General features: G+C 48.4%; 1 long non-coding RNA gene across 1 annotated transcript in view; it reads left to right on the top strand.

Moving 5' to 3' along the window:
- Positions 1 to 9: 9 nt before the first annotated feature.
- LOC144691933 (uncharacterized) overlaps positions 10 to 23,290 on the top strand; it is a 50,702-nt gene continuing 27,421 nt past the window's right edge. The window contains exons 1-2 of the long non-coding RNA XR_013579236.1: positions 10 to 227; positions 3,585 to 3,662. This is a non-coding gene — a long non-coding RNA (uncharacterized LOC144691933). The remainder of the gene's footprint in view (positions 228 to 3,584; positions 3,663 to 23,290) is intronic.

The following is a 23,290-nucleotide window of genomic DNA, read 5'->3' as shown; positions in this document are numbered from 1 at the left end:
GAACTGGGCCACGACTGCCATTATAAAGCATCTTTAATGTAAAAATCACAAGGCCCAAGGCTCTTCAGAAATGGGTGCAGGGATGCAGAGTGAGGAAGGGAGATGGAGGAGGGTTGACTGAAAGCTTACCAAAGAGAAGGGGCTGGAGGAGCTTCTCGAAGGAGAAAGTGGAATGGCTGGAAAATTCAGGCAGGGAATTCCAGAGAGTAGGATTCAGGCGGCTAAAGGCACAATTGTGAATGAAGGGAGCATGAAGCTGGCATCAGAGGAATGGGGAGCTCGGGATTTACTGAGCGGGAGAATGCTGAGCATGAGGGGAGAGTGAGGCCATGGAAAGATTTCACAATGAGGAAAGCCATGAGGAAAGATGGGATAGGCTGGGGTTGTTCTCCTTGAGGAGGCTGAGGGGAGATTTGATTGTGATGTACAAAACTGTGAGGGGCCTGGATAGAGTGGATGGGAAGGGCCTGTTTACTTTCGCAGAGAGGTCAGTGACTAGGGGGCCTAGATTTAAAGCGATTGGTAGAAAGATTAGAGGAGAGATGAGGAAAAATCTTTTCACCCAGAGGGTGGTAGGGTCTGGAACTCACTGCCTGACAGGGTAGTAGAGGCAGAACCCCTCAACTCATTTAAAAGGTGCCTGGATGTGCAGCTGAAGTGCCGTAGCCTGCAGGGCTACAGTCCAAATGCTGGAAAGTGGGATTAGGCTTGTGGCTCATTTATTGGCTAGCAAAGACACGATGGGCCAAGTGGCCTCTTTCTCTGCCATAAACATTCTATGATAACTAGGATTGTAAATTTGAGGCGTTGGGTAGCCAGGAAGATGGTGTGGATCAGAGGAAGAGGGGTGAGAGGGGAGCAGAATGGAACAGGATACATACAAAACTGTGCCTGAAGGTTCCATGGGCAAGAAAAGCAATGAACGAGGCTCCTGTCCTGGTATTCCAGGAGGACATTCCCTTTTGGATCAATACGAAATGCCAAGGTGCAGCTGCCCTGTCTGTGAGTCCACAGCTAGGCCACAGCAAGAGCTGCGCAGAACTGCCATGCACAGAGGGAATGAGGCACTGAATGGCACAAGACACCCTAGACTCATACACTTCCCTCATTTCGGCTTGTATTGTGCAGGTCTGCAAGCAAGGTGGCTGCTCGCCCTTTCGATGCAGGGACGGCCCATGGAGTGTTGGGGGGGGGCGCGGGGGGGGATGGGGGTGGGGAGTGACAGATCAGTGAAAATAAGTAATGCCATGCATTGGTGGCTTTGTGCACTGTCGGTACACAGGAACCAGCGTAGACCATTCAGCCCCTCCATACCTTTGATATCTCTAACAAAAATCTATTGACCTCCTTTTAATCCTCACTGATCCAAAACGCACAGCTTCTTCGGGGTGGGAGTTGTGGATTTTCATTACACTTTGTATGAAAAAGTGCTTCCTGATTTCATCCAAAATGCCTTAGTTGTGATTTTACAAGTGAACTAATTTTAAGATTGTGTCCACCCACATTGACTCTGCCACCAAAGGCAATAGCTTCACTGTACTCTCATAAATCCTGTTAACATTTTAAACACCTGTTACCCAGAGTTTTCTTATGGTTTTCCACACATTGAGCTTTCAGTCTTGTCAATACCACCGCTGAGAGGTCTAGATGAGGAAATCATTACCTCTTAGAGCTAAATCTATAGGCTGAGGCTTAGCAGCAGGCAACTGAGCCAGTACCACTTGTCCCAAGACAAAATGATCCTTTATAGTGACATACAGCACGGGACATCGCTCCTCAAAGTGGATATCTTTGCCCAAAGGCAACAGTTGCTCAGGAGAATCTCATTCTCCATTCATTCCAAAGGCAGCCTGCTCAAGCTGGAAGCAACTTACTGTGTGTTTTACTGCAGATGTGAATGTGTGAATTATGATCTGCACTTTAACTGAATTAACAGATATTAATAGTCCACACCTTAGAGCTATAGTCTGAGTTGAGGTGTCACACATTTAATCAACCATTCTGTGTGATTAGGAATTTGGGCCTACACTGAGCAAATCCTGCGTCCATGAGCCCCCAAGGATCACTTCACTTCTGATTGGGTCCATGATTTTTTTAAGTTTTACTGCAAATGTTCTCGCATTGTATCTATTAATGACAGTGACTGGAAGTTAAACAGCAGAGCTTTAGCCCACAGCCTGTTCGTTACTCAGTTCTAGATTCTCCCACAAGAGGAATCATCCTCTCCACATCCACCCTGTCAAGACCCTTCAGGATCTTAAAAGCTTTGATAAAGTCACCTCTTACTCTTCTAATCTCCAGTGGATATAAGCCTAACCTGTCCAGCCTTTCCCCATAAGACAACCTGCCCATTCCTGGCATTAGCCTAGTAAACTTTCTCTGAACTGCTTGTAACGTATTTAACATAATAAGGAGACCAATACTGTACACAGTACTCCATATGTGGTCTCACCAGTGCCCTGTACAACTGAAGCATAACTTTCCTACTTTTGTATTCAATTCCCCTCACAATAAATGATAACATTCTATTAGCTTTCCTAATTACCTGCTGTACCTGCATAATAACCTTTTGTGATTCATGAACTAGGACACCTAGATCCCTCTGAATCCCAGAGCTCTGCAATCTGTCACCATTTAGATAATATGCTTCCTTTTTATTCTTCCTGCCAAAATGGACAATTTCACATTTGCCCACATTATATTCCATTGGCCAGGTCTTTGCCCACACACTTAGACTATCTATGTCACTTTGTAGCCTCCTTACGTCCTCCTCACAACTTACTTTCCTACCTATCTTTGTGTTGTCAGCAAATTTAGCAACCATCCCATCTGTCCCTTCATCCAAATCATTTATATAATTTGTAAAAAGTTGATGATCCCTATGGCATGCCACTCATTACATCCCGTCAACCAGAAAAATACCTATTTATGCCTACTCTCTGCTTCCTGTTAGCCAGCCAATCTTCTATGTATGCCAACATATTGTCGCCACAACATGAGCTTTTATTTTCTGCAATAACCTTTTATGTGGCACCTTATCAAATGCCTTCTGGAAATCTAAGTACAGTACATCCACTGGTTCCCCTTTATCCATTGCACATGTGACCCCTTCAAAGGACTCCAATAAATTGGTTAAACATGATTTCCCTTTCACAAAACCATGTTGACTCTGCCTGATTGCCTTAAACTTTTCCAAGTGCCCTGCTATAACACCTTTAATAATAGTTTCTAACATTTCCCCTTTGACAGATGTTAAGCTAACTGACCTGTAGTATCCTGCTTTCTGCCTCCCTCCCTTTTTGAATAAAGAAGTTACATTTCCCTTCCTAACAGCACTGTCTACACCACATGGACTGAAAGTTCAAGAAGGTGGCTCACCACCACCTTCTCAAGGGCAACTAAGAATGGGTAATAAATGCTAGCCCAGCCAGAGAAACCCAAATCCCATGAAAAAACAAAAAAAAACAGGAGCAGTGTTTAACATTTGCCTATGAACTGATGTGATGAAGGAGTAGAGAAGGGTTTCGTTCGCAGTTAGTGTGTGATGTGCAGTAAAATAATGTACTCTTTCATTGATCTTTCAGATCAGACACTCAACAAAAGCCTCCTCAGTAACATGAACTAATTGTGACAGTACACACCTCTACCAGTTGCTTTTTCCAGTAAGTGAAAAACACAAGCAGGAACTGGGACTGCCTTTGTCTTGCCAGAGGTGTCTCAATTCTTGATGTGAACTAGCTTGTCATTTATGAGCGTGTGATACGAAGCATGAAAGGGAAACTGTAAAAACTATAGTAGGCCCCTGTACAGAATTTAGCTGAAATATTTTTATCACAGAATATAGATTACAGAATCAGAGTCAAATAAGACAAAGCAAGTGTCAATTGAAGGAGTTCTCTTGGCCTTTGGCCAGTTCCGCCAAAACATGTTAACTGGTCATTTCTCTCATTGTGTGCTAATTAATTCACACATTTGCCAGCAAAACGGCTGTAACTACACCTGAAAAATATTTAATTGGGTGTGAAGTGCTTTGGGAGTTCCTGAAGATGTGAAAGTCTCAAGTTCCTTTTTCTCGCTCTATATAGAGATTCAATTTTTAACACCGAGCTCTTGCTTTGCTGACTTTAGGAGGGCAAGTCTGTAGCAGTATTGGCCGAGGCTTCATTCTGGAGCCAACTGCAATCTTCCACATAGAGTGCTTCGAAAGTCGGCCGTGATATTGGTGGGCTATGGGCTGCTAGAGCCTTGTCTGACTATACCTCATGGAGTCAGAGAGGAACTTCATGAAGCTTTCCACAGCTATTAATTTGCCTCTTGCAGAAGGATATGTGGTTAGGGGCTGGGTAGGTAGCTTAAGAGATTTCACTGTGGTCTGAATGAGGCAGCTCTGATGATCCTTTCCACATATCCATATGATGTGGCTACAAATCAACATACCATTCAGACTGTGGCTCCGCCTTAGCCCTGGGTGCGGGAGTGACTCCTTTATATAGATTGTTTCTGCTGAGTGCTAAGTAAAATTTTAGATTGCACAACTGCAGTACCTAGAAAACATAAAGAAACAGGTGCAAATGTTATTGAAGAACAGATCACAGGAAAAATATTGGCCCATTGCCCCCATAAATGTTTCCAAACATGATGGTTAGGTTTGGGAGGACCAGCATAATCACATAAACACAGTCTCATTACCTTGGTATCAGGAGATGTAAATGTCTGTGAATTGTACATTGCTGCTCTTTAACAAGTTCACATCATGCCCTGCTCCAGTGTGTTTCACACATTTGTTTTATTGTTCCAAGTGCTGCTTTACAGTAAATCAAAGTCTCAGAACATACTATGAATGGCAACAATATAAAAATGCTTTTATATTATGAATGGCCATGGCTACATCAAATGTAGCAGCCACAGTGTCCATTTTTAGATTGTAGTTATGGGGGATTGAGTCTATAGTTATGGGGTATGGGGGATTGAGTCTATAGTTATGGGGTATGGGGGATTGAGTCTATAGTTATGGGGTATGGGGAATTGAGTCTGTAGTTATGGGGTAGGGGGATTGAGTCTATAGTTATGGGGTATGGGCAATTGAGTCTATAGTTATGGGGTAGGAGGGATTGAGTCTATAGTTATGGGGTAGGGGAGATTGAATCTCTAGTTATGGGGTATGGGGGATTGAGTCTAAAGTAATGGGGTATGGGGGATTGAGTCTATAGTTATGGGGTATGGGGGATTGAGTCTATAGTTATGGGGTATGGGGGATTGAGTCTATAGTTATGAGGTAGGGGAATTCAGTCTATAGTTATGGGGTATGAGGGATTAAGTCTATAGTTATGGGGTATGCGGAATTGAGTCTATAGTTATGGGGTATAGGGGATTGAGTCTATAGTTATGGGGTAGGGGGGATTGAGTCTATAGTTATGGGGTACGGGGGGATTGAGTCTATAGTTATAGGGTAGGGGGATTGAGTCTATAGTAATGGGGTATAGGGGATTGAGTTTATAGTTATGGGGTATAGGGGATTGAGTCTATAGTTATGGGGTATGGGGGATTGAGTATATAGTTATGGGGTATGGGGAATTCAGTCTATAGTTATGGGGTATGGCTAATTGAGTATATAGTTATGGGGTATGGGGGACTGAGTCTATAGTAATGGGGTATGGGGGATTGAGCCTATAGTTATGGGGTATGGGGGATTGAGTCTATAGTTATGGGGTATGGGGGATTGAGTCTATAGTTATGGGGTATGTGGAATTGGGTCTAAATTCTTGGGCAGAATTCTCTGCTTGACGCGTGGTGATGCCAGACGAGTGTCCTGACGTCACCGCGCGCCATTGTGATATTTCGCCAGGTGGGCGCGCAATGAAGTCCGACACGCGCCCACCATTAATTAACGGGCCAGTTAAGGCCTTTTGGTCTTCAATCAATGCCAATTTTTTGGCGCCCATGCGACCTTCGGGTTAGCGCACGGGCGCAATGGGCAGGCGGGTAGGAGACACTTGTATTAACCTCATCCATGGGCAGGATAAGAGGGCTCAGTGGGGTCATGAATCTGCTCTGTGAAGTATTTATTGGTGAAAGTTATTCAAACTTGCCTGTGTGATCTGCAGTATTTCAGAACACATCCCAGCAGCTTTTTCTGGACTCTTAACCTTCAGGTCAGCACTCTGCAGTGAGGGATCTTTTCTGGGCCTGCAGGTTTCAGGAAGCTTTCCCTTAGCCTGGGAATGGGATCTGAACTCTCCACTGGAGGCAGCTCCTCCGAGGAGGAAGGGAGGGCTAGAAGTGGGAGGAGGCCAGAAGTGAACATTCAGCCTCCAGGGGAGCCACCTTTGGGAGGCCAGGCGCAGGCACAAGGGGCACAGGGCCAAGAGGTTGTCCAAGGTGGAAGGGGCCGCAGAAGACGTCACTATCCTGCTGCCAGGGTTTACAGGCGACGAAGCAGCTACCTCAATATGACTGAGGTGCAGTGCCGAAGGAGGCTCCGACTCTCAAGGGAGACAGTCAACTATATCTGTCAGATGATTGGGCCTGAGATCTCTCCTAACTGTGTGGGTGGACACCCCATGCCAGTGGCTCTAAAGGTCACAGCTGCCCTCAACCTCTATGCCTCTGACTCAATCCAGGGCTCAGTGGGTGATCTTTGTGGTGACTCCCAATCAGCTGTCCACACTTGTGTCAAGCAGGTTACAGATGCTCTGTTCAGATGGGCATTGACCTTCATCCACTACTGTTGGGACCAGGCAAGTCAGGCACAGCGAGCCAGAGGCTTCGCGGCCATTGCTGGCTTCCCCCGCGTCCAGGGTGCAATAGACTGTACACATGTGGCCATCAAGGCACCAGCAGGTGAGCCCGGTGCCTTCATCAACAGGAAGAGCTTCCACTCCATGAATGTGCAGATAGTGTGTGATCACAGGATGCTGATTCTACAAGTCTGTGCAAGGTACCCAGGCAGCTCCCACAACACCTACATCCTCAGACACTCCCAGGTGCCGGGGCTCTTCAGTGCTCCGGCTCAGCTGGATGGTTGGCTGCTGGGTGACAAGGGCTATCCCCTCATAAGGTGGTTCATGATGTCTCTCCTCCATCCAAGAACAGAAGCTGAGGAGCACTACAATAGGAGCCACGGCACCACAAGGGCTGTGGTGGAGAGAACCATCGGTCTTCTCAAGATGTGCTTCCGATGCCTGGACCGCTCAGGGGGCGCACTCCAGTACCCCCCAGGTCATGTGTCGCCGATAGTGGTTGCATGCTGCGCTCTCCACAATCTTGCACTGAAAAGGGGGGACATTGTGGACGATGAAGATGTCGACGCATTGGCTGCATATGCACACGATGAGTCCAGCAGTGAGTTCGAGGATGACCACGTACAGGGAAATGCTGAGGGGGTAGATGCTGACCTGGGCATACTCCAGGGAGGGAGGGACACCTGGGAGGCTTTAATCCAACAAATCTTCAGCTAGCACACCACAGGTGGTCCACCAGGACAAGCCTGGGCTGTCGGCTTGACACTCGACACCTGAGTGCAAAATCTGCCAGGTCCTCAGCAGTAACTAAAGGCCTTGTACATAAAGCTGAATATCCAACAAATCACTCATTGCACTTTTCTTGATCGTACACATGCAGAAGAAACGAGGCACCCTCTGGCATTCAATGTGCGAAGCAGAAGTTATCACAAATAGAAAACAATAGTGTAAACAATCAAATAGAAATCATAAGGATCTAATCTCAGGCCAACACAAAAGCACCAGTGAGAAACCTGTGGTGTGCCTAAGGTACCTTATGCTTCCGTTTACGGGTGCTACATCTTGGTGCTGACGCCTTGCTGAGAGTGGTATCTGAGCCAGCCTGCTGACTCTGCTGTCCTGTTGGTCTCAATGACCTTGGCAGCGTCCTCTGGCCCTTGGAGCCTGTGTTGGCCCTGCCTGGGAAGGAGCTGCCAGTTCCACAGCTGGCATCTCCCCAGTCGTTGCAGCCTCATCAGATGCAACGGTCACTGGTAGAGGGGCGGAAGAGCTGCCGCCCTCATCCGGAGCGCCCTGAGAGGAGGCCGCAGAGACACCAGGCAGCTGCTGCACTGACGTGATGTCGCTTCGGACCTCCCTGCTCACCGTGGATGGATGGGCACTGAGCTGAGAAACTTGATGCCCAGACCATCTCCCACACTGGCACTGACCAGCTGAGGTCAATACTGATGTGAGGGCTTGCTGGCCAGAGAAGTCCTGACGGGTTTCCTGGAGGATCCTCTCCACAAGAGTCGCCACTCTCTCCATGGAGAATGCTTGGCGCTCGGACATGAGGCTCATTGCTTCGGCGATAGTCCCTGTAGACTCCTCCACCACGGGCACCAAGCCAAGCATAACCTCATGTATTTCTCCCAGATGCTCCTGCACACCCGGTCGCACTTCCTGCACCTGCTGCATCGCGGACGGCTCCAGAGGCACATCATCAGGCACTGACTGAGCATGTGCCTGGTCTCCTGCAGTCCTCCGACTGCTGATGCCATGGGCACTCTCTGTCTCTGCCATCTCCTCCAGTGACTGTGAAGTGCCCTCACCGCTGTGTCCCGGGACACTAGCCGATGTTCTAATTCCCACCGAGGTGCTAGTATCTGCGCTGGTGCCTGACTGACAGAGATGGTGTGACATTGGTGAGACTTCAGGGCCCTCAGGTATGAAAGGGGGCCTCTGCTACTCCTCCTCCTGGCCCTACTCTGATGATGCTGAAAGGAAGAACAAGGACAGTGGATCAGTTAGCGTGGAGACAATGACAAAGTTCACCCCTGTCCCCCCTGGCTCATTATGCACTCATCCTTCCATAACCAATGGTCCATCAATGTTACAATAATAACTAATTTAACATTCAGCAGTGCTATGGTTGTTGGGAGGACAATGCGGACCTCACTGTTGGCCTTGAATACCTGGCCGTGGCACCCCAGCCTCACCGACACCAGTAGACCTGGGTGCATGGCGCCTCTCCAGTTCAAGGGCCTCCTGCTCGAAACGCCTTAATATGGAGAGCTGTGCCTGGCCGCCTCCAGTCCTCACCCGCTCTTCTACATTATGAGCATTCTTCTCCTGAAAATGAGAGAAGAAAATTGATTATGGCAATTACACATGGATTCTGTTCGCGCACGGCCCACCCCAACCAGAGTGGGACATATCAGGGCTCCAGTGCCTCCTCACCCCGCTGCTGCTGATCACCCAGACAAATATGCCAGGCCTGCTCCCCACCCCCACAACGCCCCCTTGGACACATGCTGCCTACATCACATCAGGCACCACATGGTTTATCCTTCCATAGCAAGGAGGCGCAAGCATGTGCAGCGTAGAGGGCAGCAGATGGTTTGTTGCCACGCCAACTTAAAGCTCCCATCCCACCATCTCGTCACCCTGACTAGGACATGTCCTGGAGCCCTGAGTCTAAGTCTAGGTGCAGCTCCTCCAGGCTGCCCCCAAATCAATCATGTGGGACTAAGGTCAACACATGCTGCAGGGGAAAACTCATCTCCTCATGACCCACTCAGGCTGACCTCAGCGTGGGCACTATCTGCTGGCCCACCCAGCAAAGGAAAGATACTGTCAATGATTCAATGCAGTCACGACACTAAGCTTGGGGGGGGGGCCGCAGAAGGTAGGACTACCTGCTGGGTTAAATGCCCAATGCCAACATGGTTCTCACCCGTTCAGAGCACAACAAATTGTTGAAGCGCTTACGGCACTGGATCCAGGTGCACCGCACCACGTCGCGGGAGCTCACCACCTCCACCACCCCCTCCCAGGCATGCTTGGTCATGTGGGGGGGCCTCCTCCTCCCATCCTGGGGGACCAACACCTCCCGCCGTGCGGCCACCTCCTGGAGGAGGGCAGCAAGGCAGTCATCAGAAAAGCGAGGGGCACATTGGACCCCTGCTGGCCTACCCTGCAGCCTGGCCCTGCTCCTGGGGCAGACCCTGCAGCCTGGCCCTGCTCCTGTGGCAGACCCTGCAGCCTGGCCCTGCTCCTGGGGCAGACCCTGCAGCCTGGCCCTGCTCCTGGGGCAGACCCTGCAGCCTGGCCCTGCTCCTGGGGCAGACCCTGCAGCCTGGCCCTGCTCCTGGGGCAGACCCTGCAGCCTGGCCCTGCTCCTGGGGCAGACCCTGCAGCCTGGCCCTGCTCCTGTGACAGACCCTGCAGCCTGGCCCTGCTCCTGGGGCAGACCCTGCAGCCTGGTCCTGCTCCTGGGGCAGACCCTGCAGCCTGGCCCTGCTCCTGGGGCAGACCCTGCAGCCTGGCCCTGCTCCTGGGGCAGACCCTGCAGCCTGGCCCTGCTCCTGGGGCAGACCCTGCAGCCTGGCCCTGCTCCTGGGGCAGACCCTGCAGCCTGGCCCTGCTCCTGTGATAGACCCTGCAGCCTGCCCTGCTCCTGGGGCAGACCCTGCAGCCTGGCCTGCTCACCTGAACCTCTCTGCTGTGGCCTAGCGCGGACCATTGTCAGCAGCCTACAAAAGGCTACCAGGCCTTCTTTTAAACAGACTGCCGAGCTGCCATTGGACCACCGCCGCCCGCCCACTCCCGCTATCCAGGGGAGTCGGGGAATATGCTGGGCAGGCCTTAATTGGCCCGCCCGCATAAAATGGCGGTGTGGACCCGATTGCAGGCGGCCAGCGCCCGCTCCCACTCCCACCCACCCCACCACCCACCCCTGCAAACAGAAAATCCTGGCCTTGGAAACTGAGTATAGTTTTGGCATATGCGGAAGTTGAGTCTTATAGTTGTGGGGTATGGGGAATTGAGCGTATAGTTTGATGAATGGGGAAGTTGAGTCTACAGTTATAGAGTATGGGAAACTGAGACCATAGTTCTGGGGTTTGGGGAATTGAGACTATAATTAGAGCAGTGAAGGCTAAGAGGGAATTTGATATAGTTGTTTAAAATCATGAAGGGCTTAGTTAGAATAAAAAGAGAAACTTTTCCAATAGCTGAACAGTCGATAACCAGACGATGTGTATTTAAGGTGATTGGCAAAAGAACCAAGAGGGAAGATGTTTTTACCCAACGAGCGGTTAGGATTTGGAATGCTCTTCTGCTTTGACTGTGCTGGCATCACAGACTAATATCCGTACTCCACTAACGTTTATGTGGGTAGCGCTGGCTAAACCAGACATGACCTGCTGTGATGGTGGTCCTGATAATGAAAGCTTTTAAACGGAAATAATCTAAAGATTGATCTTGAAGATTTCAAGCGATGGGGCTGTGACTATTTCCTTTGGCAGTTTGTTTAACTGTGGGATTGTCCTTGGGAATAAAGATTGTTGATACGCTGCCTTGGAAACAGATGGTCTTTGTAGTTTGTGGGGGTGGCTGCCTTGTGTTTTGTCATAAGGGGAGGGCACCAGGTACTTGCTTCTGTCAATTCCCACCAGTTTATTCCATATTATGGAACATGGTCCGTCTATTTTTTCCCTCCTTTGCCGTAGTAATTCCCATTCCAAATCTTTGATCCAGGATGTGACTCTGGTGGATTTCCCATACTGATTCGTGCAGCAAGTCTTTGGATTGCTTCTCTCACCATATAAGGATCCCACACACAGCTTACATACTTCAGGATTAGACGAACAAGGGCTGAATTTCACGGGGGTTCATATTACTCACCACACCCACCCCTCGCCCCTGTTAGCTGAGCAGCTCAATCATGGTCGCTGCTGGGACTACAGGCAGTCCTGAGGAGAAGATATATGGTGACTGGGCTTAGAGGAAGGTCCAGGCTTCTTGGTAGGGGTGGGATCAGGGACCCCAGGGAGGGGCTGAGGGTTTTAGAAGGGGATCAGGTTTTGGAGGCCAAGGAGGGAGTCACAAAGGGGTATAACATCTTGGGGAGTGTGTGCCCACGATGGGCACAGGGCATCCCCCAAAGGAGGTACACCCCTTCCTTCCTATCTTTTCACTTGAGATGGTGAAGTATCAGGCAGGCCTCCTTCGTTCCGCTTTCCTCAGCCACCCATATTATTGTGGCGGGGGCGCAAACAGCCCCATTAATTGGCCAGTTAAGGGCCTCAGTAAGCCTAAGGGTGGGCAAGCTGGCTGGTGCCTTACCTGTCCACCATAGTATGGGGGACAGCTTGGGGGTGGGTGGGAAGGCGGTGGGCTAGCTGCCTGTTCTATTTTAAGTGCCCCTCCACCCCATCTGCAAAAAAGCCAACTGGCGGGGTGGGGGGGGGGGGGGGGGGGGTTTTTTGGGGGTGGGGGGGTGGGGGGTTGGGGGGGGGGGGTGTGTGGAGGTAGGGGGGCGGTGGGATGTGGTTGTAAAAGTCCCCCCCGCAATTGTTTGGTAAGCTATAACTCTGATATTTTTGCTGCAATATCAAAGATTCCCCCTCAGAAATCCAAGCAACCCTGTGGAATCCCCATTGAAGATTGCTTTTCAGATGAAGTCCCAGGTCTGGTTGTGTGTCTACCTGTGGGAGAGTTTGATTACTGAAAAGCTACCTGTTGGCAGATCCCTCCTGTTGGTAATGCACATGACATAGCTCTACCTGCTATGATGCTGGAATCAGTTTCAATTGTAGCTTTCAAAAAGGGAATTGGATAAATACAGGTGAAAAAGTCTCAAGGAATATGGTGAAAGAGTGTCTTTCAAAACAGCTGGTGCAGCCAAATATACGGCACTATGATTAATTCAGCCCAGGGGCATTGGATGGGTCAGAAGTGAGCCTTTATTGATGAAGTATGAACAGGAGGACATCAGCCTCTATAAAGCTGCCTCCAAGTAAATCAGAAAGCATGAAGTCCATCGTTTCAGAAGGTTTATCTTGCGATTAAATATCATTAAAGAAATTTTAGGATATTACAAAATCCAACTCGCATCTTTGGTGATTTCTATGCAGGCAATTTGCAGATATTAAACAGATAATCATGCAACAATTTGATGTGAAGGGTTTACTCTTTGTTTTTCCCAAAGCCTCGGCCTCAGATTTCACTCAGTGATTGAAATGTCATTTCGCATTTGGAATTCAAACACCGAAGCAAATCCAGTTCTTGTGCTTCTTCCAATCCATTTTATCTCTTGCCAATTGGCCGGACATAAGAGCAGGTTCAGTCCCAAGAAGAATATTTTATGGGCCACAAATGCCCTCATTTTCTCTCACAATTATTTATTGGCTCCTGAGGTAACTTAGTCTTCAAAAGTGAAGGTTTGCCTTTTTTTTCAAGATTCTGACATTTAGCGGATGAGTTTTAGCCATTCGCAACAGTTTTCTGCCCTCTTTACACTTTATTACTTTCTCTTAAAGGGGCGAGAGGGGATGAAAAGATTACCTCTCTTACCTGGTTATTCGCTTTCAAGTTTATTTCCTTGGCTGTGTGCCAACTCCAGTTGAGAAAACAGCCCAGTTTGCATAGATCATAGGCCCCAAGAAATGCTGGTCATTAAAGGTGCCCATTGTTGAGTCCCTCTGCTGTTTCCTCTCTTTGATGTAGTTGGCACTTCAAAGGCACGGGCAACCCCATGTGTCACCATTCCATGATATGTGTGCGCTCGTGTCCAACTGTTCTACGAAATGGCCTTTGCCAACAGGGAATCAACCAGTGGCAGATGGCGGGGACAAAGAAAACAACGCCAGGTAGTGGGCAGAGAACAATTCTTGTGGTCCAGCTGTACACTGCCACAGCCAAGCTCTCGACCTTGGCAACATCACTGCGATTAGCGAAGTGCCTCTGGTGCATTCAGCGGCACAGGGTACCATCTCAGGAGAACTGCAAACACAGGTGGTTGGTACCTGTAAATCTGTCGAGGTTTTTTTTCATGAAGACTGGGCTGCCCGTCGGAAAAGCTGGCGCAGCCTCGATAGAGCCACCTTCTGCACTGTACAGTTCTACGATACTATGATTAATTCAGCCCAGGGGCATAGGGTGGGGGAGAAGTGAGACTTTAATTATGAAGTTTGGAGGCTATCAGCCTTTACGGAGCTGCCTCCAAGCAATTCAGAAAGCATGAAGTCTGTAAGTGCCATTAGGAAAATTTATCTTGCGATGAAATCTCATTAAAGTCATTTTAGGATAATATAAAATATCATACAGAAAATATATCTAGGCTAATCCCCTAGACAATCATTTCCCAAATCTGAGAAAAGGTCACCAAACATGAGATTTTATCTAGTCTTTGAAAATTTTTGTTATCTTTTTAATGGCATTAATCAAGAAGATACAGTATGCAACAGGTAAATGGGTGGAGCTCCAGGTGTGGAGCCATCAGGAGTACAGATCAGAGAATCAGACAACGAGATCAGCCCATCCGATCCTCAACACTCCCCATCCAACACGGTGCATGATCGGAAAATCAGAGGCGTTGAAAATCAGGCATTTGAGTCGATTCACTGATCTGCATACTGATGGGGCAGAGAAGGTTGGGGTAAGGTTGTGAGGGGGTCAAGTGGTGAGGCTTTGGTTCAGAAAGCTTTGTCTTGCAAAGCTTATTCCCAAGGGTGGGTGGGTAGGTTATATGGGGAGGCTACCAAAGGAGGGTGTTTTTGAGACAGTGACCCAGATTTTTTCTCATTGGGTGATTGTGGTGACAAACTCCATAGGCTGAATTTTACGGAGGGGCGGAATGCTCGACCCCTCCCCGCCCCCCTCCTCAAAGGAAAGTCACGGCAGCCGATACACCTGGAAGAAGCCCCCTCCGCACTTATAACGCCTGCCTGCGGGCTAAACAAAGTGAGAGTGAGACTCCCCCTCCCCACTGCCCAAACTGATTAGCCCGCAGCTCTAGCAGCCTTGGCAGCGCCAGAGCTCAGCAGTGGGCACTGCTGGGGCTGGAAGTACAAAAATATCAATCACTAAAAGTTTCGCCATAGGTTAGCAAGGCCTTAAAATGACAAGCCAAGCTCTTGGCTTTATTTCTACAGGGATAGAATTGTAAAGTGGGGAGGTTATACTAAACCTGTATTGAATCTCGGTTAGACCACACTTAGGCCAGAGTTTTGTGAGCCCGTCATGACAGGGATGGGGCTGTAAAATGCAGTGAGCCATTCTAAACTCCATTGACTCCGGCGGGAACATAAAATCTCGCTGCTGTGAAATTCTGCGCAGTTCTGGTTGCCGTATTATATAAGGATATAGAGGCACTGGAGAGGGTACAGAGATTATGTACGAGGATGATACCAGAAAATTATATCTATATAATGTATTTTATGTATAAGTTATGCAAATCAGGAAAGGATTGACAGGCTGGGTCTCTTTTCTCTTGTAAAGAGGCTGAAGAGTGACCCCAATAGAGGTTTTTAAAATTATGAAAGGTTTTGATAGATTAGATACAGAGAGAATGGTTCCTCTTCTCAGGGGAGAGCATAACTAGAGACCATCAATATAAAAATAATCAACAAGAAATCCAATAGGGAATTCAGAAGATACACCTTCTGAGGATGTGGAACTCATTGCAATCTGTAGTAACCATTCCAGGATCTATAGAATTTTGGAAGATGATCGCCAATGCATTCACCATCTCCATAGCTACCTCTTTCAATAGCCTGGGATGCAGAATATGTGGTTGGGGTGATTAGTATTGCTTAAGGGGGTACTACACAAGCATGTGAGGGAGAAAGGAATAGAGGATTATGATGGTAGGTTTAGTTGAGAAAATATAGGAGGAGGCTCAAGGGGAGCATAAACTTCAGCATGGGCTGGTTGGGCCAAATGGCCTGTTTCTGTGTCATATATCCTATGAAATGTAATTCCTATGTACAGAATAAGCTAATTCTGAGGAGCTTGTACATTTGGTCTATAATGAACATGGGAATATAGGAGCAGGAATAGGTTGTTCAGCCCATCAAGCCTGTTCCACCATTCAATACGATCATGGCTGATCATCCACTTCATTGCCTTCTTCCCACACTCTCCCCAAATCCCTTTATGTCACTGGTATTTTGAAATCTGTCAATCTCTACTTTAAACATACTCAAGGACTGAGTTTTCACAGCCCTCTGGGGTAGAGAATTCCAAAGATTCACAACCCTCTGAGTAAAGAAATTTCTCCTCATCTCAGTCCTAAGTAGCTTCCCCTTTATTATGAAATTGTGTCCCCTGGTTCTAGACTCCCCAACAGGGGAAACATCTTACCTGTATCTACCCTGTCTATTCTTCTAAGTATTTTGTAGGTTTCAATGAGATCACCTCTCATTCTTCGAAACTCTAAAGAATAGAGGCCCAGTTTCCCCAATCTCTCTTCACAGGACAATTCTGCCATCCCGGGAACAAGTCTGGTGAACTTCCATTGCACTCCCTCTATGGCAATTATATCCTTCCTAAGGTAAGGGGACCAAAACAGCACGCATTACTCAAGGTGCAGTCTAACTAAGCTTCTATACAATTGAAGCAAGACTTCACTACTTCTCTACTCAAATCCTCTTGCGATAAAGGCTAACATTCCATTAGCCTTCCTAATGCACTTGCATGTTAGCTTTCAGTGATTTATGGACAAGGACACCCAGGTCCCTTTGTACATCTACACTTTCTAACCTCTTACCATTCAGGAAATACTCTGCACATCTGCTCCTCCTACCAAAGTGGATAACCGCACATTTTTCCACATTGTATTCCATCTGCCATTTTCTTGCCCACTCACTAAGTCTGTCCAAATCTTCTTGAAACCACTTTGCATCTTCCTCACAACACACATTCCCACCTAACTTTGTGTCATCTGCAAACTTGGAAATATTACATTTGGACCCACATCCAAATCATTGATATATATTGTGAACAGCTGGGGATCAAGTACTGACCCTTGCGGTACCCCACTAGTCACAGCCTGCCAACCCAAGAATGACCCGTTTATCCCTACTTTCTGTTTTCTGCCTGTTAGCCAATCCTTAATCCATGTCAGTATATTACCTCCTATCCCATGTGCTTAAATTTTGCTAACTAACCTCCTGTGAGGGATTTTATCCAACGCCTTCTAAAAATCCAAATATACTACATCCATCGACTCGTCCTTGTAAATTTCTGTTCGTAACATCCTCAAAAAAACTCCAACAGGTTTGTCAAACATGATTTCCCATTCTAAATTCATGTTGGCTATGCCCAATCAGATCATTATAATCTAAGTATCCTTTAGAATAGATTCTAGCATTTTCCCTACTACTGATATAAGGCTAACAGATCTGTAGTTCCCTGTTTTCTCTCTCTCTCCCTTCTTAAATAGTGGAGTGACATTTGCTACTTTCCAATCTGTAGTAACCGTTCCAAGATCTATACAATTTTGGAAGATGATCGCCAATGCATTCACCATCTCCATAGCAACCTCCTTCAATAGTCTGGGATGCAGAATATCAGGTCCCGGGTACTTATCAACCTTTAGTCCCATTAATTTCACCAACACAACCTTCCTACTAGTACTAATTTCCTTCAATTCCTCATTCTCCCTAGTCCCTTGGATCTCTAATTTTGGGAAATTTCCTGTATTTTCCTCAGTGACAACAGACACAAAGTAATCATTTAGCTTCTCTGCCATTTCTCTATTCCCCACTATAAATTCTCCTGACTCTGCCTGTAATGGACCCACATTTGTCTTAGCCAAATGCTTCCTTTTTACACACCTATAGAAGCTTTTACAGTCCATTTTTAGATTTTTTGCTAGTTTACTTTAACATTCTATTCTCCCTTTCTTTATCAGTTTCTTGGTCCTTCTTTGCTGTATTCTAAAATCCTCCCAATCCTCAGGTTTACTGCTATTTCTGGCAACTTTAACAACCTTTTCTTTTAATCTTATACAATCCTTAACTTCCTTTGTTAGCCAGGGTTGACTGACTTTTTGGGTTTTTGTGCCTTGAAGGAATGTATAGTTGCTGTAAACTATGTAAAAACTCTTTAAAGACTATCCATTGCTTATGTACCATCATACCTTTTAACATATTTTCCCAATCCACCTCAGCCAATTTGTCCCTCATACCTTCATAATTTCCTTTATTCAAATTTAACAGCCTGGCTTCAGATTGAACTACCTCACTTTCAAACATATTGTAAAATTCTATCATATTGTGGTCACTCATCCCCAAAGATTCTTTTACAACAAGATTATTAATTAGCCCTTTCTCTTAACATAATACAAGATCTAGAGTCATACAGACTCGAAACGTTAACTGTGTTCCTCTCCGCAGATGCTGTCAGACCTGCTGAGTTTTTCCAGGTATTTTTATTTTTGTTCTAAAATAGCCTGTTCTCTAGTCAGTTCCTCAACATACTGCTCTAGAAAACCATCCCTAACACACTCTAGAAACTCGTCCTCCACAGAATTAGTGCTCAATTGGTTTACCCAGTCTATATGCCGATTGAAGTCACCCATGATTACTGTATTGCCCATGCTCCATGTTTCTCTAATCTCCTGATTAATACCATGCTCCACACTACCACTACTGTTTGGTGGCCTATAAACAACTCCTATCAATGTTTGCTGGTCCTTGCTGTTTCTTAGCTCCACCCAAACAGATTCCACACATTGTTCTTCCGATCTGAGATCCTCCCTTACTAATGCACTGATCCCATCCCTTATTATCAGCGCAACTCCACCTCCTTTCCCTTGTCTGTCCTTCCTAAATATTGAATACCCTTGAATATTCAGTTCCCAGTCTTGGTCACTATGCAGCCATGTTTCCGTAATGGCAATTATACCAAACCCATTTACCTCTATTTGTGCCTTTAAAAATCTACCATGTTGTGAATGCTGCACGCATTCAGGTAGAGTGTACTTAACTTTGTCTTTTTGACATTATTCTGCATTCTGAGCCTAGCTGATGCTTGCCTTTGTTTCATCTACCTTCTAATTTCACTTGGAGGACCTCGGAGGAACTAAAGCAAGTTTTTAAATAATTGAGTGATGTTTTTAATCAGTTTTTACCAGACTGCTGTTGTGTCGCTCATTCTCTCCTCAGATTTTATGGCAGTTGAGAGCAGTGTGCTGCGTGCATCAGTGTGCCTGGATGATATATCAATGAAGCATGAAGGCATCATAAAGGGAGCACATATCTCCACCCCCCACACACCCCATATTCAGCCAGGACTCTCTTCCCCACAGCCTGCCTGGATAGGCCCAAGGATCATTGCAGGGCCAGCATGGTCAATAATTTTGATTTTAAATGCTTCCGTAGAGGCTGGGGCGAGAGGTGATTTCAAAATTCTACACAAAAAGGCTTTGGATTCAAATCAGGGTTTGGACAGGGGACAGTCCATCTGGAAACCGGACTGATCATTTTAAAATGGGACGAATGGCCAGCCTAGCTGACCTCTTCGTTCGATTCTTCGGGGCTCAAGTTCAACATCTTCGTGCCCATTTTACAGGTGTTAAACAGGCATAACGATAACCAACTGAGATGGCACAGGTCACCACCCAAACAGCACGGGTGCTCGGGCTACTGTTAAATTAACCAGTCCCTTTCTTTCTTAGACAGCCCTGGCAGGCAACTCTGCTGAGCACTGGCTTAATTTCGATGTTGAAGGGAGCCTCCCACACCCATTTCAGACTATAGCCAGTCCTTCAGCAAGAACACATTCAACTTAAAAAAAGCCAACCTTTATCAGCAAGAAAAAAGGCTGTTTGTGATGGACGATTTTCCAAAATTGGCCAAACTCTGCTTTCCACGGGAACTTGAAAACCTGACATACACACAATGAGTGACTTTTTCAACATACTGGTCAAGAGACAGCCAACCATGCCATCCAATTCTCTTACTGAACTGATTTTTCAGAGCTCTCTGCTGTGCAGTGCTGCCACTACAGCCTTTTCTCTTGTCTACTTCGGCTTTGCTCTGCCACAATTACTGCCCTTGCTACTGAAACACACATTTCTTAAATAAAGAACAAAAATCACACCCATGACAAAGATTGCCGCAAAACCTCCTCCCCAAACCTGTGTCTTCTTACATGAATTGTCCGTTACCATATGAAGTGGTTTTGATGGAGATTATCCTGATTATGATATCAGGTTTAATAAGGGAATTGGATTAACTAAAACGGGACAAAATATGTTAAAGGAACAGCAGGAACTGAAACAACTGCTTTTCAGAAACAACAATCCAAGGGTTCACAGTGTGGGTGCAGGCTCAGAAGTTACGGGAGGCGGTGTTTGTGAGTATGATGCTGATTTAAATTTTTTTAAAGGGAGCAGGGTATTGACGTGTAAGTTTATCAATGTTACAATAAGCTATTAAAAAGAGTTATGAGCATTGACATTGACTCCACCTGGACAGGTTCGACCCGACCTTATAAATAGGAGTATAAGAGGGGAGGTGTGTCTCTACCTAGCTACAAGGCCCAGGCCCCTAAGGGCTGTAATTCCTTGCTTAATGTTATAGTCGTGTTGCTGAAAAGTGCAACTTTAAATGTGACAACGTTAAACAAATCAAATTTTCCCATTACAACCATTTCTTGTCAAAAAAAGAAAACATGAAAAATGAAATTTTGCACATTCCTAAATTCCCATATTCATAAATGAAATATGGGAATTTAAATTTTAAAATTAAAAATATAAAAGTATGCTAACTTTCTACTTAGATCCCGCTCACTGCCTCTCTCGCTTGCCAACCCTCCCACTTCCAGCCCTCCTGCTCCTCAACCCTCCCGACCTCCCACCCTTCCACTCACCCACCCTCTCGATCACCCACCCTCCCACTCACCCACCCTCCCACTCGCCCGCCCTCTCGATCACCCAGCCCCCTGCTCGCCCAGCCTCTCACTCACCCACCCTCTCACTCGCCCACCCTCTTGATCACCCAGCCCCCTGCTCGCCCAGCCTCCCACTCGCCTGCCCTCTCGATCACCCAGCCCCCTGCTCGCCCAGCCTCCCACTCACCCACCCTCTCGATCACCCACCCTCCCACTCACCCACCCTCTCGATCACCCAGCCCCCCGCTCACCCAGCCTCCCGCTTGCCCATCCTCCCACTCACCCACCCTCTCGATCACCCACCCTCCCACTCACCCAACCTCCCACTTCCCGACCCTCCCGCTCCCCGACCCTCCCGCTCCCCGACCCTCCCGCCCCCTGACCCTCCTGCTCACCCACCCTCCCACTCTACGACCTTCCTGCTCCCCAACCCTTCCGCTCGCTGCCACTCAGGCTCGCCCACCCTCCCTCTCTCCCACCCTTCCGCTCCCCAACTCTCCTGCTCTCTCACCCTCCCGCTTGCCCACCCTCCTGCTCCGTGACCCTTCCGCTCCCTGTCCCTCCCGCTCCCTCATCCTCCCTCTCCTCATCCTCCCGCTCCCCCACCTTCCCGCTCCCCAACCCTCCCAATTGCTCATCCTCCCATTCCCCAAAGCCCCCACTCCCCGACCCTCTCGTTTTCCGACCCTCCCGCTCACCAATCCTCCCTCTCCCACTCTCTGTCATTCACTGCCTCCCTCTCCTGAACCCTCGCTCTGAGCACTGTACTCGAGCTGCAAGGGGCCCTTTCTGAACTCAGTGGAGCAACAACTGGACTTACAGACTGCGAGGGAGGTGAGAACCTCACTGGTTTTAAAAGTTGGGGGTCTTTTTTATAGAGCTTTGCAGAAAATTGCTGTTGTGTAGAAATGCAAGAAATATTCGGGAGAGAGAGGAGGCAAGGGGGAGGAAGCGAGGGTGAGGCCAAGAGGAGGTGCAAGGAGGAGAACCGGGGAAGGGAGGGGAGCAGGAGGGGCAGCAAGTGGGAGGGTCGGGGAGTAGGAGGGGCAGCAAGTGGGAGGGTCGGGGAGCAGGAGGGGCAGCAAGTGGGAGGGTCGGGGAGTAGGAGGGGCAGCAAGTGGGAGGGTCGGGGAGCAGGAGGGGCAGCAAGTGGGAGGGTCGGGGAGTAGGAGGGGCAGCAAGTGGGAGGGTCGGGGAGCGGGGGGGCAGCAAGTGGGAGGGTCGGGGAGCAGGAGGGGCAGCAAGTGGGAGGGTTGGGGAGTAGGAGGGGCAGCAAGTGGGAGGGTCGGGGAGCAGGAGGGGCAGCAAGTGGGAGGGTCGGGGAGTGGGGGGGCAGTAAGTGGGAGGGTCGGGGAGCAGGAGGGGCAGCAAGTGGGAGGGTCGGGGAGCAGGAGGGGCAGCAAGTGGGAGGGTCGGGGAGCGGGGGGGCAGCAAGTGGGAGGGTCGGGGAGCAGGAGGGGCAGCAAGTGGGAGGGTCGGGGAGCAGGAGGGGCAGCAAGTGGGAGGGTCGGGGAGTAGGAGGGGCAGCAAGTGGGAGGGTCGGGGAGCAGGAGGGGCAGCAAGTGGGAGGGTCGGGGAGTGGGGGGGCAGCAAGTGGGAGGGTCGGGGAGTAGGAGGGGCAGCAAGTGGGAGGGTCGGGGAGTAGGAGGGGCAGCAAGTGGGAGGGTCGGGGAGTAGGAGGGGCAGCAAGTGGGAGGGCCGGGGAGTCGGGGGGCAGCAAGTGGGAAGGTCGGGGGGCAGCAAGTGGGAGGGTCGGGGAGTCGGGGGGCAGCAAGTGGGAGGGTCGGGGAGCAGGAGGGGCTGCATGGGAAGTTCAGGGAACAGCGGGGCAGCGAACAGAAGGGTCAGGGATTGGGTGAGGCCGCTGCGAAATGGAGCCGATCACACATCACTAAGTCGGCACCTGCACAGAATGATGCTAAAACAGAAATCCCGACAATGTGCACATGCCGGTCTCATTATCTCCACGACATTAAACCGGAACAACTCAGATTGGGGCAACTTATAACAGGGACTTACTGAATGTTAAGGCAGGGCAGAGCTCACAATGTGCAGTGTCAAACTGGTGTTTGCAGCCTCGAGTTGCCTAACAAGCCAACCTTAAAAGGACCATTCAGGAAAAGGCGCCCGATCATGGCAAAAATGCTGTTTTCCCACCTGGAATGCTGTCTTTGGCTCCACAAACAACTGCAGGTTGAGAGCGGGGTCACCATCTTCGTGATTATCCCCTCTCAGGCCTACCCGTAGGCAGCTGCATCGGGACACCAGGATATGGTGACAGGGTTTGGGGAGAGCCTTTGGGAGCTCTCACCGGGTGCTACCACAATCGTGCCTGCCCTTCCGTTGCTAGCGATGTTACGATCCATGGCCCCACTGTGAGTCTTAACACTGTCAACCACATCTCACAAAATTCATCCTTATTACTCTCGGCTTGGTTCTAAGATTCTTAGAGCAAGAAAAATTGAAGACAGCAAACAGGAAAATAAGTCTATAGCCTCAGCGTAAGAATGCAGTCACACCTCGAGAGGGTTCCTGGATTGACATCATCAAAGTGCTCCCACACTCACTGGTGTGAATGCCTGAGGCCTTCACTGAAAGAAGCCTTCAAGTTATATTGAAATGCATTCTTAGTAAAAGCTGATATGTGCGGTGCACAGACTATAAAT

This window comes from Cetorhinus maximus, chromosome 16, assembly GCF_964194155.1.
Source record: "Cetorhinus maximus chromosome 16, sCetMax3.hap1.1, whole genome shotgun sequence".
NCBI classification, from domain to species: Eukaryota; Metazoa; Chordata; class Chondrichthyes; order Lamniformes; family Cetorhinidae; genus Cetorhinus; species Cetorhinus maximus.
The sequence above is the reverse complement of the archived record's forward strand: the minus strand, read 5'-3'. Positions and strand labels throughout refer to the sequence as shown.